This window comes from Salvelinus sp. IW2-2015, unplaced genomic scaffold, assembly GCF_002910315.2.
Source record: "Salvelinus sp. IW2-2015 unplaced genomic scaffold, ASM291031v2 Un_scaffold859, whole genome shotgun sequence".
NCBI classification, from domain to species: domain Eukaryota; kingdom Metazoa; phylum Chordata; class Actinopteri; order Salmoniformes; family Salmonidae; genus Salvelinus; species Salvelinus sp. IW2-2015.
The window spans coordinates 1-12,761 of record NW_019942630.1 but is presented as its reverse complement, the minus strand read 5'-3'; the positions used below and the strand labels follow the sequence as shown (position 1 = coordinate 12,761).

The 12,761-nt window shown below is 43.7% G+C and overlaps 1 pseudogene; it reads right to left on the bottom strand.

The window, feature by feature from the left end:
• Nucleotides 1–2,616: 2,616 nt before the first annotated feature.
• Nucleotides 2,617–3,341, bottom strand: LOC112069023 (nerve growth factor-like; annotated as a pseudogene).
• Nucleotides 3,342–12,761: the final 9,420 nt, after the last annotated feature.

Below are 12,761 nucleotides of genomic sequence, written 5' to 3'. Positions count from 1 at the left end.
GGACAAAAATGCTGGCCTGCTCTTACATTTCTGCTTTTAGGACTGAAAGTATTCTGTTTAATGTTACTGTGACTTCTGTAAACTCTCAGACTGTAGATCAGCGTAATTCTGTCCTGGTCCCAGAGACCCACATGGTATGCATGTGTTTGTTTCAGCCAATAATTACACTTGATTCAACTAATCAAGGGCTTCATTATAAGTTGAATACATTGAACCAGTTGTTCTAACACATGGGCTGGAACAAAAGTGCCATTTCAAGTTCCATTTTCCAACAGGAAGATTTGAAAATACATACAGATGTAGGATCTTAATCTGATCAGTCTTTTGTTGCTGAGAATTTTCCTGCACAGCAGGAAATGCAAACTTGTAGTTCATTTGAGGGTTAAAAGGGSTTCCAATGTTTGGAATTTCCACTTGATTTGCCCTAATGCAAAATGTATCAACACCTGCAAAGATTTTCATAATCCACATAACAATTCACATTTCCTGTTRCTGCAKGATTATTTTCCGTATGTAGGAAACTTGCTCAAATTTACATCCTACATCTGTATACAGGCTGAAATATATTTTTTAAACTTTAATTTACAATACATACATTACAACAAGTCACACCATGTGGGTCTTTTTAGGTTTAGGGTTGAAGACAAGTGCTGTAGCTCCACAGATGTGACCTCATTACCCTGTGGTTAACCTGACCTGCTCATCCCTTGGGTCACAGCCAGGAGGTGGATGCATTGCTGGCTGTCCAGCTCAGTGTTTGGGCTGTGGAGATGCTCTATGCAGCCAGGAGGATATTCCAATCCCTTGATTTATCCCAGATGTAGCCAGGACTGCTGGACCACGTTAAAGGTGTCTGAGGGACAGTAGAGTTGTTTTTGGGTTGAGTTTCCCGAACGCATCGGTCTGTTTCAGTTATGGGTGAAATAAGATAAATAGATTGTCATGGCCATGGGAGAAATAAAAGTGCTACGAAGCTTTCGGGAAACCTTTCAATGATCATGAACATGGCACATCTTCTAAAATAAAAATTTAAATAGACCAAAAAGTGGGGAAACTGTATTCTGGAGTAAATTTCCCGAAAGCCTCGTAGCCAACATGGCACTTTAGGTATTCTCTTCAAGTTATTTCTCTCCATGACGCAAACGGACTGAGGCTTTCGGGAAAGTCAGCCCATGGAGAGAAATAAAGCATCACGTTAGCTACGAAGCTTTCGGGAAACCTACTCTAGGACACATTTTTTCCACAGTGACTTTTTATTTTAGATATGCCTGGTTCATCCAAGTTGAAATGGAGATTCTTGGGAAAAAAATTGAAATATTTTTTTTCCCTGAAATAACAAAGTGAAATCTCAGAAGGCATGAGCCAAAGGCTGACCAAAGCACATCAAAATAATGCCATATGCTTCTATTCATCGACATTCTCATGGAGCAGGATTTTGTGTCGTTTAGAAAACCTCTAAGTATAGCGACTTGTTTTGACATTACAGTACTGTCTCCTAGCCTACCTGTTATTTGTCCTTCTGTTGTTCATTAGTMCCTGTGACGGACACCACACCCACCACCCAGACAATAACGCCACACAAGATGCAGTGCATGTACTGAGGTGTTTAATAAATAACAACAACAACAACAACTAATAAACAAATGGTTGGTTTATATACATGCAGTCCTCAATCAATAATTAACTGTGAGCTGATGGCTGCGTGGGGTGTAGAAGAGATGTCCAAAGCTCACTCCACATTGCGGTCAGGGGTTGGAAACTGCATAGTACTCCCATGGACACGTGGACCGTGGTCGAGTTGAAACTGCAACTACTCCAGTTGCGAGTGGCAGGCCGTTCGGGGGTTGGAACTGAGTCTCCAAGGGGAGGGGAGGTGTTTGCGAACTGCAGTACTCCAGCTAGGGGTGTGGGAATCTGAGTGGATGGGGGTTGAACTGCAAGTGCTCCAGAGGGGGAGGTGGTGGGGAGATGAATTGCCAGTCCTCCAGATGGGTGGAGGTGGGGGTTGCGAACTGCAGTGCTCCAGTATCGGGAGGAGGGGGGTGGGGGGGGTTGATAACTCGCATACTCCCAGTGGGGTTGACGGTGGCGTGGAAACTGCAGTGCCCAGTGGCCGGTGGGGGTTGAGACTGCAGTCTCCTACCAGTGGCGGTAGTGGGGGGCTGGAACTGCAGTGGCTCCAGTAGGGTATGGGGGTGGAACTGCAGTTACTCCACGTGGGGTTGCGGGGTGAACTGCCAGTGCTCCAGTGGTGGGGGACGAGACCGTGGGCGGGTGGTGCGACATGCAGGGTTGATCAACTCCAGTGGGGTGGGGGGGGTGGAACTGCATGCCTCCAGTGAGGTGGTGGCAACTGCATCTTCCATGGGTGGGGGCGTGGAATCGTGACAGAATGCTCCAGTGGCGCGTAGCGGCGGGGTTGAAACTGCCAGTGCATCAGTGGCCGGTGGTGGGGGTCGCGTGAACTGGCCTAAGTACTCCAGTGTGCGGTGGGGAATTGCAGTGCTCCAATGGGTGGGGTGGAACTGCAGTGCTCCAGTGGGGGTGGATTTGCAGTGCTCCAGTGGGGGGGGGTCGGAGGTTGGAACTGGCAGTACTCCAGATGCGTGGGGGGGGTGGAACATGCAGTATTGCAGTGACTTCATAAACAGTGCATGTGGTCCTATCGGTCAGTTACTGCAGTGACTACAGGGCCAGAGTGATTACAGTACGGTCACTGCTCCTCAGGACTCTTGGCTGAGCACACACACACAGACGCCACATCGATGCGGACCAGCTCTCCAGGCCACCAGGTCCTTGAAGGAAGTCAGCGCCCGCACGAAGGTGTGCGAGTTGGTGCAGTAGGAGTTCCAGTGTCGCCCGTCGATGCCCAGGCAGCCAGAGCTGCCCGCCCGGGGGCCACGGCACGTGGTCTCAAAGAAGTACTGCTTTTTCTTGACGTTGTTAATGTTGACGTCCGGGAGCACCTCCACCTCATTGCCAGATATATCTGTGGCCTTGGTCTTGTTGCCCACCCAGTTGCTGACACTCTCACACACAGAGTACACCCCCCGGTGCTGTGGCTGACCTACCATGCGCCTTGCCCTGCTGGCCCCTGACCCCTGGCGTCCTGTGGGCTCCGTGTCGGGCGGCTGCGCACTGAAGAGAACGCGGGGCGAGCGGTAGCGTCGCTTGGTGAAGAGTTTGGGGTCCACGGTGGGGGCAGAGTTAGGAGTCCTGTTTGGGGCAGGGCCCTGCTGCTGAGTGGAGGTCGGGGGGCAGAAGTTTCCTCCCATGGTGCACACGGCCTGGGCACTGACCACGAGGATCAAGACCAGCATGGACGACCTCATGGACACACACACCTGGCGGGATTAAACACACACACCAACATTAGGAATCAAACACACACGCCAACATTAGGGATCAAACACACACAAACAACAACATTGGGATCAAACACACACAAACACCAACATTAGGGATCAAATATACACAAACACCAACATTAGGGATCAAATATACACACGTCAACATTAGCAATCAAACACACACAAATGTCAACATTAGCAATCAAACACACACAAATGTCAACATTGGGATCAAACACACACAAATGTCAACATTGGGATCAAACACACACAAATGTCAACATTGGGATCAAACACACACAAACGTCAACATTAGGGATCAAAAACGCACACAAACGTCAACATTAGGGATCAAAAACGCACATAAACGTCAACATTGGGGATCAAATATACACAAACGTCAACATTAGGGATCAAATATACACAAACGTYMACATTAGGGATCAAACACACACACAAACGTCAACATTAGGGATCAAATATACACAAACGTCAACATTAGGGATCAAACACACACAAATGTCAACATTGGGATMRAACACACACAAACRCCAACATTAGGGATCAAAAACACACACAAACGTCAACATTAGGAATCAAACACAGACACCAACATTAGGGATCAAACACACACACACACACACAGAGATGTCAACATTAGGGATCAAATACACACACAGACGTCAACATTAGGGATCGTATATACACCAACACACACATACACACACACACGTCAGCATTAGTGATCAAATACACACACACACAAAAGACGTACAGTTAAGTGAAAATGTGAACACAGAACTGTCAACCCCCGATAAGGGATCAAATACACACACACAGCAACACACACTAAACAAATTGGATCGAATACACATCACATCCAGCGTCAACATTAGGGGATCAATACCACACAACACACAGACGACATTAGGGATCAAATGTGAACACAGACTGTCAACATTAGGATGAAATAACACACACACCAGCACACTCAACATTACGGGATCAAATACACACAAAGACACACACATGTCAACATTTGATCAAAACACCAACATCACACCAGACACCAAACGTTACGGATCAAATGCACACAAACACACACAGACGTCAACATAGGATCAATCACACAGCTAGATGTCAACATTAGGGATCAATACACACACACACACAGCTACACATGCCGTCAACTTTAGGCGATCCATACACACGCACATAAACACGTCAACATTTAGGAAGATCAAAAACGCGCAACACACAAACACAGACACAGACACACACACACAAGAAGTCAACAAATGATGATCAAGTACACACGCACGCACACACAACACAGTCACGTTCAACATATGATCAAATACACACACGCTCAGACGTCAAACATTAAGGGACAAATATCACATCAACAACAGTAGGGATCTAAACAATAACACACACACACACACAGACGTCAACATTATGGATCAAATCACACACGCACGCTCAACATGAGGAATTCAAGATATAACACACACACACACTTCAAGTAAAGGGATCAAATATACACACACAACACCACGTCAACATTAGTATCAAATATACAACACACATCACAACATTAGGGGAAAATACACAACACACCAACATTAGGGATCAAATGCACACACACACACACTCCAACTTATGGGATCCAATAACACGACATAAACACGTCAACATTTAGGATCAAAAACGCAACATAACAACACACACACACACAGAAGCAAACATAGGGATCAAATACACACAAGGCACAATTCAGAACCACACAGGCCGTCAACATTTAGGGATCACAAGTACACACACACAACACAAAACCCGTCAACATTAGGATCAAAAAACGCACGACCACACAAACACAGACCACAGACACACACACCACAAAGTCAACAATAATGGATCTATAGTACGCACGCAACACCACACACACACGTCAACATTATGGATCAGAATACACACACGGCTCAAGCGTCGAACTTAGGGATCAAATAAGCACACACACAAACATGAACACAGCTAACCGCCTCACAGCGGGTCACATTGAGGAATCAAGTGCACACACAACACAACGTCAAAATCAAGATCAAATATACACATCAACAGTAGGGAGGATCGTAAAATAAACACACAACACACACAGACGTGCAACAATTATGGACAAAGGATACACACACTCAGGTCAACATGAGAACAAATATACACCACACATCACACTTCAATATAAGGGATCAAAAACACACACACACTCAAACGTCAACATTAGGATCAAAACTACCAGCCACTCAACATTAGGGATCAAATACAGACACACACTCAGATACATTAGGGATCAATGCACACACACACACACTCCAACTTTAGGGATCCAACACAATCAACATAAACACGGTCACCATTAGGGATCAAGAAAACGCACCATAGACACACACACACACAGAAGTCAACATTAGGGAGTCAAATCAACACCAACACACTCACGGTCAACATTAGGATCAAACACCACACACAAACCAGAACATTACGAGATCAAATGCACGACATACACACACACACAATCAACATTAGGGATCAGAATACACACCACACCGTCAACTTTAGGATCCATACAACACAACAGGTAAGGTCCAACAATATGGATCAAGTACAGCCTACGCACACACCACACATCAACGATATGGATCAAATAAGCACATGCAAACAACACACACTCACAGATGTCAACATTAGGAATCAAATACAAAGCACACACAACAGACGTCAAAATCAGAGATCAAATATACACCACCACACACACGGAGACGTCAACATTATGGATCAAACATACACACATCTCGACTCAACATGAGGATCAAATATACACACTCACAACACACACAAATGTCAAACTTAAAGGGGATCAATACACACACACAGCTCACGTCAACAATTAGGATGCAAAAACACACACACACTCACAGACTATTAAAAATAGGATCAAAATCACACACACACGTCAACATTAAGGATCAAATACACACAAACACACCACAACTTCAACATAAGGCGATCAAATACACTCAACATTAGGGATCAATACACACACTCAGCACACACAACACACACAAATGTCAATAAAGGAGAAATACACACAACCACTCACGGTCAACATTAGGGATCAAAATACAGCACACACACATCACAGACATTAAAATTAGGGATGCAAGATACACACACAGCACGTCAACCATTAAAGGACAAATACACACCCACACACACACACAAACAGGAACACCACAGCAGACTCAACATTAGGATAAAATACGCAAACACACGCACACGGTTCACACACGTCAACATAAGGGATCAATGAACAGACACACAAGACATCAACATTAGGAGATCAAATATACACACACACAGACACACGGGACAGACCCAACAATAAGGATCAAATACCACACAACACACATCAGACGTGCAACAGATTATTGGATCAAAACTAGCACACATCACACACAGAGCGGTGAAACATTAGGGATCAAATGCGCCACACACACACACACAACACACACACAAAGTCGACAACATTAGGCGATCAAATATTACATAAAACAGACACACACACAACACATTTGGGATCAATTACACACACACACACACGGTCCAAACATAGGGAATCAAATAACACACACACACACATACAGACGTCAACATTAGCGATCAAAACGCACCATAGACACACACACGACACATGAAGTCAAACATACGGGCATCAAATACACACACACACACACTCACAGTCAACATTAGCGCATCAAACACACACACCACCAACATTAGGACAAAAATGCACACATACCCACACACACACAATCCAACATTAAGATCAATACATACACACAGCCGTCAACTTTAGGATCAATGACACACATCAGAAGTGCGAACTAATATAGGGATCAAAGTACACGCACACGCACACACACACGTCAACATTATGATCAAAAAAGGCGATCACAAACAAACACACACTCACAAGATGATCCAACATTAGGAATCAAATACACACACACACACTGAGACGTCAAAATCAGAGATTCAATATATACACACACACAACGGACGTACAGCAACCATTAGCGATCAAAATACACACACTGCACGTCAACATTGAGGATCAAATATACACACACACACACTTCAACATAAGACAAAATACATCGTCAAACATTAAGGAATTCAAATACACACCACTCACACCACACACAAATTGTCAACTTAAAGGATAAATCAACACAACACACACTCACTGGCAACATTAGGGAATCAAAAACACACACACCACTCACAACATTAAAAATTAGCGACAATACACACCACACGTCAACATTAAGGATCAAATACACCCCACACACACATCACAGCGCAAACAGAAAACACCACAACCTGTCAACATTAGGATAAAATACGCAAACACACACACGTTCACACACTCAACATTAGGGATCAATTGAATCAACACACAGACAATCAACATAGGATCAAATATACACACACACAAGACACACACACACACAGACACCAACATAAGGATCAAATAACGACACACACACAGACGTCAACATTAGGATCAAATACACAACACACACACCAGACGTGAACATTACGAACAAATGCGCACACACACACACACACCACACCAAATCGACAAATTAGGGATCAAATATACATAAACAGACACACAACACAACACACATTTGGATACAATTACACACACACACACGTCAACATTAGGAATCAATACACACACACACACACATAAGACGTCAACATATGGCGATCAAATATACACACACACCATGACACTGTTCAACATTAGGAATCAAACACATCACACACACACACAGACATCAACATTAGGGATCAATGAGCCGCACTCACACACACTCACACTAAACAGACACACGCCACAACACACACGTACACTTTAACATAAAGATCAGACGCACACAACACACTCTACATTAGATCAAATGCACCAGACGCACCACACACAGGACAGCACACTTTAAACATAAAATCACAACACACAGCACACATACACGCCACACAGACTTCAAATTAGGTTCAAATGAAGCACAACAGACACACACACACCACAACGATGTCAACATTGGGTTCAATTACACACACACACACAGAACTGTCAACATGTAGGGTATCAAATAATAACACACCACACATGCAGCATCAACAAGGATCAAATACACACACACACACAGCACACACACACAACATCAACATTGAGGGGATCAAATGAACAAGCACCACAGACGTCCAACATTAGGGATTAAATCACACACACGACATCACAGACGTCAACATAGGATCAAATCACACATGCACAACAGACTCAACATAGGGATCAAATACACACATACAGACGTCAACATTACATGAATCAATACCCCACACGGACTGTGCAACGTATTAGGATCAAATCACAACACACACAGACGTCACATTAGATCAAATACACACACAACACATAAGACGTCAACATTACGGATCAAATACACACACACATAGACTCAAACATTATGGATCAGAATGCCACACACACACACATTACGTCAAATTAGGGATCAAATACACACACACACATAACACGTCAACGATTAGGATCAAAGAGCACACACACAAACAGACTCAAACATAGATCAAATGCACCACACCTGGGTCAAATTAAGGTTAGGGATCAAAGTAACCACACACTACACACACACACACAGACGTCAAACATTGGATAAATACACAGCACAAGCACACGGTCAAACAATTAGGGATCAAATGCAGACACATACAGCACACACAACTTCACACACAGAGAATCAACATTAGGGATCAAATAACACTACACACACACACGCCTAACATTAGGGATCAAATACAACACACACACACACACACACACACACACACACAACCACACAGGACGTCAACATTAGGGATTGAAATAACACACACACAACGTCAACATTAGGGATGCAAAATGCAGTCACATGCACCACACACACGTCAACATTAGGGATCAAATACACACACACGAAATACACGTCAACAATAGGGATCCAAATACAACACACACACACACAAACACACAGTCCGTCACATTAAAGGAATCAAATGCACAATCACACACACGTCACTATTAGGATTAATACACGCACACACCACACACGACGTCAAACATTAGGATCAAATGCACACACACATGTCAACATAGGGGATAAAAATACACACCCACACAGCACGACACAACCACAGACGTCAACATTTATGGATCAAATGGCACACACAACACAGACGTCAACATTAGGGATCAAATACACGAGGCGACACACACACACGTTCAACATTAGGGATAAATGGATCACATACACACACACACACGCACAGAGACGTCAACATTAGGGAAATCAGATACACACACACTCACCAGACGTCAACAATATGGGATCGAATACACACACACACACAACGTGCACGTCAACAGTAGGGATCAAAGTACACGACAGCCAGAACGAGACGTCAAACATTAGGGATCAAATAACACGCCAGACAACAGCATGTAGGATTCAAATACACCACACACCTGTCAACATAGGGATCAAATACAACACATCACACACAAGTCAACAATTAGGGATCAATGCACCACAATACAACACGACACAGTCTCACAGAGAGTCAACATTAGGGACAAATACACACCACACAAGCAGACACGCCAACATTAGGGACAAAATACACACCACAACACACACAGACAGTCAACATAGGGATCCGAAACACACACACACGTCAACATTAGGGATCAAGATGCACTACATACACACACATCACGTCAAAGCATTAGGCCGAGGTCAAATACACACACACACAGGACGTCAACTTTAGGGGTCAAATAACACAACATGTTCCACATGCTCAAACAGACGTCACATTAGGGATCAAATACACACAACACACACACACCACAGTCATCCACATTAAGGATTCAAGAACACACAGACACCAACAGACCTCATTATAGGGATCAAATACACACAGACACACACACACACACACACAGCGGGTTGTGTCATCAAGACGTCAACTTGTAAGGGGTCAAAATTAAACACACACACAAGACGTCAAACAGTAGGGATGAAATACACACACACACACACAGACGTCAACATTACGGATCAAAATATATACACACACAGCACGAGATCACACACAGAGTCAACATCAGTGATCAAATGAGCGGCGACTCACAGCACAACGCAGACACACACACACTTTTCAACATAAAGATGCGACACACTCACGCCACCACACACACGTCTACATTAAGATCAAATGCACACAGACTGCAATTTAACATATAAAGCATCAACACACGCTCAACACAGACGTCAAACATTAGGGATCAAATGCACACAGAGTCACATCACAGACGTCAGACATTAGGGATATATATAGACACACACACTACAACATGCACACACACACACACACAGCAGGCATCAACAGTTAGGGATCAAATAACACCCACACCACACACATACATCGAACATTTAGGGATCAAAATGGTACGACACTCAAACAGACGTCAACAGTTAAGGGATTAAACTGCACCAACACCACACACACGACGTCCAACTTTAGGGGTCAAATAAACACACACACAGAGGACGTCTAACTTTAGGATCAAATCAACACACAGCACACATGACGTAAACATTAGGGATCAAATATATATAACACATCACACAGGACACAGCCACAGACGTCAACTATTAGTGATACAAATGAGCGCACTCACTACAAAACACACCACACACACTTTTAAACATAAAGATCAGTACACACTCACGCACAGCACGGACACACGACGCTCTTAAATTAAGGATCAAATACAGTCCACAGACGCAATTTATCATAAAGATCACACACGCACACGACGTTCAACTAGGGATCAAATGCCACAGACACACACACAGCGTAACATTAGGGATCAAGATATAGTATGCACACACATAAAACACACACACCACACTAGGCATCAACATTAGGGAATCAAAATACAGCACACACACACAACACACAATGGCAACATTAGAAATCAAATAAAACACAACACACACACACACAACAGACACAGCAATGGATTAATTGCACACGACACACAACAGAGACGTCAATCATTAGGGATCAATACCAAACCATCACACACACCAACATTAGGGGATCACAGCACACACACACCACCACACACACACACACACACACACAACACACTACAGACACACACACACACACACACACACATGACACACATAGAAGACGTCAACATTAGAGGAAATCAAATACACAATACACACATGTTCCAACATTAGGCAATCAAATAACACACCAACTCACAACACACGAGCATGCAACATGTAGGGAATCAAATGCAATCCACACACACGACAGCACACACACACACGACGTCAACAATTATGAATGCAGAATGCACACAGCACACAACTGCAACATTAGGGATCAAAATACACACACACACAGGACACAGCACACAAACACACACATGTCAACATGTAGGGACTCAAATACACACACACAACACAGGGCACACACACAACACAATAAGCGAGACACACAGCATCAGAATTCATATTAGGGATCAAAATACAAACACACACACACACCACAGCACGTCCAAACATTAGGGAATCAATGCACACACATATACAGACACACGCACACGCACACACACACACACCATGACGTCACATTAAGGGATAAATATACACAGGCACAGTCACAGACGTCAACATTGAGGATAAATGCACACACACACACACACACACACACACACACACATACACAGCAACACACACACCAACAACACGTCATATATTAGGTATAAAAATGGCACACACACAACACGTCGACATTAAGGTATCAAATACACACACACGGCACACGTCAGATGACATTAAGTATCAAATACACGCACAACACACACCGTCAGACATTATGAATCAAATGCACACACACGTCAACATAGGGATCAAGATACACACAACAAAACACACAACGTCAACCATTAGGGATAAAAATACACACACCAAGTCCACAAGCGAACACACAGCCAGACGCTCATTTAGGGATCAAGATAACAGCACACACTCGGCACACATACGTCAACATTAAGGACAAATATATCACTTAACAACAGGACGTCAACATTATGGATCAAACTGCAACATAGCAGACACACAGCGTCACATTAGTATCAATGCACACACTAACACACACTGCAAACATGTAAGTTATCAAAATACACATGCACACACACACTCA